The 6676-nt window shown below is 37.1% G+C and overlaps 1 long non-coding RNA gene across 1 annotated transcript in view; it reads right to left on the bottom strand.

Annotated features, from left to right (window-relative positions):
• The window catches only part of LOC122683148, a 30248-nt gene extending 24416 nt beyond the window's left edge, over window positions 1-5832 (bottom strand). The window contains exon 1 of the long non-coding RNA XR_006337638.1: window positions 5643-5832. This is a non-coding gene — a long non-coding RNA (uncharacterized LOC122683148). The remainder of the gene's footprint in view (window positions 1-5642) is intronic.
• Between the last annotated feature and the right edge of the window lie 844 nt (window positions 5833-6676).

The following is a 6676-nucleotide window of genomic DNA, read 5'->3' on the forward strand; positions in this document are numbered from 1 at the left end:
GCAATAGCATAAAGTATTTGACTTACTTCACTAAGCGAAGCAAAATGACTTTTTATACTCAGTTCAGTTCAGTTCAGTTCAGTTTAGTCGCTCAGTCGTGTCCGACTCTTCGTGACCCCATGGACTACAGCATGCCAGGCCTCCCTGTCCATCACTAACTCCCGGAGTTTACTCAAACTCATGTCGATTGAGTTGGTGATACCATCCAACCATCTCATCCTCTGTCGTCCTCTTCTCCACCTGCCCTCAATCTTTCCCAGCATCAGGGTCTTTTCCAATGAGTCAGCTCTTTGCATCAGGTGGCCAAAGTATTGGAGTTTCAGCTTCAGCATCAGTCCTTCCAATGAACACCCAGGACTGATCTCCTTTAGGATGGTCTGGTTGGATCTCCTTGCAGTCCAAGGGACTCTCAAGAGTCTTCTCCAACACCATAGTGCAAAAGCATGGATTTTTCAGCACTCAGCTTTCTTTATAGTCCAACTCTCACATCCATACATGACTACTGGAAAAACCATAGCTTTGACTAGACAGACCTTTGTTGGCAAAGCAATGTCTCTGCTTTTTAAAATGCTATCTAGGTTGGTCATAGCTTTTCTTCCAAGGAGCAAGTGTCTTTTAATTTCATGGCTATAGTCACCATCTGCAGTGATTTTGGAGCCCAAGAAAATAAAGTCTGTCACTGTTTCCATTGTTTTCCCATCTATTTGCCATAAAGTGATGGGACTGGATGCCACAATCTTCGTTTTTTAAATGCTGAGCTTTAAGGCAACTTTTTTACTCTTTTCTTTTACTTTCATCAAGAGGCTCTTTAGTTTCTCTTTGCTTTCTGCCATAAGGGTGGCACCATCTGCATATCTGTGGTTATTGATATTTCTCCCAGAAATCTTGAATCTAGCTTGTGCTTCATCCAGCCCAGCATTTCACATGATATACTCTGCATGTAAGTTAAATAAACAGGGTGACAATATACAGCCTTGATGTATTCCTTTCCCAATATGGAACCAGTCCATTGTTCCATGTTTGGTTCTAACTGGACCTGACCCTGAGACAATTTACCAGCTATGTGATTTTTGACAAATTTTCTAAGTTCTGAAATGTCAGTTTACCAATCTATTGGGCTTGTACCATCTACCACATAGGATTGCTAGGAAAATAAAATAAGGAAATATGTTTAAAGTGCTTTGTGCTGTAGATAGATGGGGAAACAGTGGAAATAGTGGCTGACTTTATTTTTGGGGCACCAAAATCACTGCAGACGGTGACTGTAGCCATGAAATTAAAAGACACTTGCTCCTTGGAAGAAAAGTTATGACCAACCTAGACAGCATATTAAAAAGCAGAGACATTACTTTGCCAACAAAGGTCCATCTAGTCAAGGCTATGGTTTTTCCAGCAGTCATGCATGGATGTGAGAATTGAACCATAAAGAAAGCTGAGCACTGAAGATCTGATGCTTTTGAACTGTGTTGTTGGAGAAGACTCTTGAGAGTCCTTAGATAGTGAGGAGATCCAACCAGTCCATCCTAAAGGCAATCAGTCCTGAATATTCATTGGATGGACTGATGCTGAAGCTGAAGCTCCCATACTTTGGCCACCTGATGCAAAGAGCTGACTCATTGGAAAAGACCCTGATGCTGGGAAAGGTTGAAGGCAGAAGGAGAAGGGGATGACAGAGGATGAGATGGTTGGATGGCATCACCGACTCAATGGACATGAGTTTGAGTAAACTCTGGGAGTTGGTGATGGACAGGGAGGCCTGGCATGTTGTAGTCCATGGAGTTGCAAAGAGTCAGACACGACTGAGCGACTGAACTGAACTGAACTTTGCTGTAGATGCCAATGCTAGCCATAATTTAGAATTATCATTATTGGTAAGTCAGCCCTGAATTGTCCTCAAATAACCCTATTAGATTAATTTTTGGATTTCAATTATTAATGTTATCACCCATTGAAGTCTGGATTTCAACACAGAGGACATTTATCTTAGAAATAGGACCATTATGTGATAAAGTAAGAGAAAAACCTCATTACGTTCTTGCATATTTATAGATTTTGGTTTAAATGCAGAGAACAGCATTTGTATAAAGTCAGTGAAATAATATTTTCCTTTGAAAGAGTACTAAACTCATGTCTCTTTGATCTGTTGCTTACAAAGTGACAGTCCTTGTATCAAAGGTCACAAGCGATAGTATGTCATTTTTCATACATATTTTAAATTTTACTAAAACATCTGAAGCCCATTGCTCATAGTACTGCTCCTGGCTGTTCTCTGTGAGTTCACAATGTGTGCAGCCCTAACTCAATAGACAAGGATATCCTCTTTAGAGAAATTGTGAGATACATGGGCAATGGAAGAGATATTTTAGGATTAAAAACAATGCTCACCAGAAAGCACACAGAAATAGCAGCAAAAAGATCAGAAGACTTATATATTAAACTTTTAAAAATAGATAATTAGTCACCTGGATCAAAGTCTAAAAATACAGCGATATATGGAGAAAATTCTCCCCCGTCCTTGTCTTCCATCTGCTCAATTCTACCCTGAATAAGAAAATTTTTCAATATCCAACATTTAATTTCTGAGTTCCTTTAGGCAAAAACATGCAAACATTAATATATTTCCTTATTTTCCTCTTTCTTGTCCAAAAGAATTCATAATGCTTATTGATGGGTTTCTATGTATTATGTACTTTGTCAATAGATAGTTCTAAATCCACCACCTCATTTCATTTCTACAGAAATCTAATAAGAAGGGCTCAATTTTTTTTCTGATTGCAGAGATGAAATCTACTTGTATGAACACTGTACATGAACATTCATCTCTTCATGAAGTTGTCTGCCATGTCTAATCAACAAGTACTAAAGTCCAAAGAAAAAAATGAATTGCCCCCCAACCATCCCCACATGGTGCTAAATGGATAAATGCATTCAGACTAGGTCCATTTGCACAGAGCAACAACATTAATGGCTTCATCCTTAAAAATATGAAATAGATCTGTGCATGTAAGATGCATCTATGAGAACCCCTTATAATATAAGACAAATTCCATCAGTCAAAGTTTAGTCTCCATATATAAGCTAACATAAAAAATGAACTAAGGGAAAAGGCAGAAAATTTTAAAATGAAGATTTATCTTCTTTTCCTCTTCTGAATATACCTCAGTAAACATCTTTTTTGTCCTTAATTGCAATATTCTGTAATTGAGAAAGAAAAACCTAAAATAAAAAATAGAGATAGGATAGGGAAGCCTGATCTCTGCCTCCAGGTACAGATTATGAGCAATGATCAGTAAAGTTAAATCTTATTTTATACAGGAGAAATGATAATCAGCAGACTATTGTCTTTTGTATGTGAGGTGAAAATGAAAATGATGGCCATTAGAACAGAATAGTTTGAAAATAGTTCCACAGGAAAAAATTAAAAAGAAGAAGGTAACATCATGAAAGCTACATTTTAGCAATTTGGAAAAAGCTATATTTTTAGATGGGTTGCAAACACTTCACAAAAATCATAGTTAAAATTTCATGTTGAGATTACACACTTATGCGTTTTTTTCCCACCTAAGACAGGCAGAATTCTCCATCAAGATTAGTTTTCTCTGGGGCAAACTTGTGACAAGGAGGCTAAAAATTATATGGAATGCTCTGATGTTTCTAGTTTGAGTTGACAGAATTGAAATTATCAAGAATTGTGTACACTCTCTTGCTTTCAAAATTAGCCACTTTTATTTATGGTGTTATATTTTTTGAAGCAGTTTACATTTCCAATAAATAATTAAGTCATATTTCTTCTACAACTTATCCTTCTGTTTCTGGGAAAAAATATTACTAGAGAACAAATGACACATATATTTTAACTTGAAGCTATCAGGGGGAAGTAAACAGAACACAAGGAAAGGTTAGGTCTTTACTACCTTTAAAAGAGATGAAAGCTGTCATTATCCCTGGTTACCCAATAATTTATTGTTTATGGACAGTGTTCTAAAAACTGCATACTGTGTGATCTAGGATACCTGCTAATTTTATTTCTGTTTGCCATTTCCTATCTCCTTGAAATCTAACTTGATCATTATAGCTCTATGTGAGCTCTTTACTTTATAGCTCCATTGAGGTATAATTGACATACAAAAAAATTGCATATATATAGGTGTACAAGTCAATAAACTGTGTCATATGTATAATCCCATGAAACCACCACAACCAATATAATATAATAAACATATCCACCACCTCAAAGGTTTTTTTCATGACCTTGTTACAGTTTACTCTATCCAGGCAATCATTCATCTATTTCCAGTTAACAGAGATTAACTTTAAATAATTTTTTATAAATGGAATCACACAGTATCTAGATTTTTAGTCTGATATATTTCAACACAGTTGGATTGAGATCAATCTATGCTGTTTCATGGATTAATCATTGATCAGTTAATTTCTTTTTTATTGCAGAGTAGTATTCCATTGTATCACTATCCTACCATCTGTTATTTCATTCACTTTTTGATAGATATTTCTGTTGTTTCTACCTTTGAATGTAACTAGAAGCCAATGTTTTACAAAATATAACAGCCCTTTCCAGTCTTCATTTTCTAACCATTAGCATTTGTTGCTCTTAACCACACACTTGCATTTTGAGCCCTCCCTTTCTGAGGGCTTTACCATTGCTGTTGTGTTCTGTACCGTTTCTAATAGGTCCTCCTGGGTTCTTCTGGGAAGCCTTCTTTCTCTAACTTCCAGAAGAAGGCCATCCTGCTCACTGCCCTCATTGAAGAGTCCACGCTTCTTATTGAAGAATTAAGTACTCCCAGGCTTTCACTGATCTTATCATGTAGATGACTCCTTGTGTCTGAATTTCCAGTTTCAGATGTCTCTCTTGGTTTCAGGCCATTATCTTATTTCCTTTGAAAAATGCCCTTTAATTTACATCACTCTTAGAAATTGCACTTGAAAAGGTAGCTGATGGTGAACTCAATGACTTTTTTCTTTTCTCACCCCCTTTGTCAAGCATCTTAGGTTCAGCATTTGAATTAATCTTCACTTTGTCCTTTGCTTTCTCTCTTATGACCAGTCTCTAATCATAATTTCACTTGAAATTTATGTCAGAATAATTCCTTTTTCTGAATGTTTATACCTCTCACTCTTTCACAAAATAACTCTCATTATTTTGTGTTTTCTTCCCACATCTCTCAAGTTCCTTACTAGTTTCCTCTGCTCATTGCTATAAAATCTCCCCAAACACTTTATTTTGTGTCCTTTGACCCACACATCTTTTGTGGATCTCAGTTGCTTTCTATACCAAAAAAATACTAGCTTCTTTCTCCCATAATCCAGGAACCATCCTACCTAGCAAATTAGTTTCTCACTCTTCCCAGTTAATACCTCCTTCTGTTTACAATGCAGGACACCCAGGTTTGATCCCTGGGTCGGGAAGATCCCCTGGAGAAGGGAATGGCTACTTACTTCAGTATTCTTGCCTGGAGAATGCCATGGACAGAAGAGCCTGGTGGGCTACAGTCCATGGGGTCTCAAAGAGTCGGACATGACTGAGTAACTAACACACTGTCTTATTGGCAGCCACCTTATCTTTGCATGTTCCTTATTGTATTTGTTCAGGCTACTTCTCTTGCTTTGAAGATTGAGACTGAGAGGGTAACAGACAGGCAGGCCAGGGGCCTCCAAACAGGAAATAGGCTGCAATTGTCAGAAATTTTTTCTCTCTCTTAAATGGCAGGAAGAAACAAACTAGTGTTATATTTTTTCCCCTTGTCTATACAAATTTAAAAAGAGGTTTCTCTTAAAATTCTGTTGGTCTGTTGCCATAATGACACCTGGTTCCACCTGAACTTAACTTTTCTCAAACCTTGAGCTAACCAATGCATTTTTCTTATGGAAATGTTTGTCTTAAGCTATGTTAATGTACTATGTATTTACCCTAGACTCTGTCTTCAAGTCAGTTCCACCTAAAGCTCATAACTGACTTGACAAACCAGTATGTTTTACTCATACACTGTTCTCCTAATCTATGTTAATGAGACTGTATTATTTGTTTGGAAATCTGCCTTTCTTCAAGATTCATGTCAATCGTTTTATGGCCTGGGATGACTCACCTGGTGCCGATGTTATCTCAATGCATGCTGTGGGTGAGGGGCCTGCTGCCATCTCTGAGTTTTGAGACATTTCCTTTTTAGTAGCTATATAACATCTGGCTGAAGACTAGCGAGGGGGCACTCTTTCTGCACCCTTCTGATATCTATGTCAGAAGCTTTCTCTATCTCTTTTATACTTTAATAAAACTTTATTACACAAAAGCTCTGAGTGATCAAGCCTTGTCTCTGGTCCCGGATTGAATTCTTCTCCAAAGGCCAAGAATCCCAGTGTCTTCTGTGATTCAGCAACAACCTTTCGAGACTATGAAGTCTAGATTCTAGAGATTAGAATTCTGGCATTATGAATTGCTGTTTAGGTCACTTTGGGTGTCACTGCCTCTTTTCATCCACATAGTAGAGTTGTGAAGATTAAGATAATTTGCATTAATAAAGAGCTCAAGCATATATTAAGTGATCAACAAATGTTAGCTATTATGATTAGGTAAATCCTACTTGTTTTCATTGACTAGCTCAAATGTAAAAGAACAAGTTGACTTAAACCTAACAAATTGACTTAAATCTAACTTTAT

This window comes from Cervus elaphus, chromosome 24 (genome assembly GCF_910594005.1).
Source record: "Cervus elaphus chromosome 24, mCerEla1.1, whole genome shotgun sequence".
Classification (NCBI taxonomy): domain Eukaryota; kingdom Metazoa; phylum Chordata; class Mammalia; order Artiodactyla; family Cervidae; genus Cervus; species Cervus elaphus.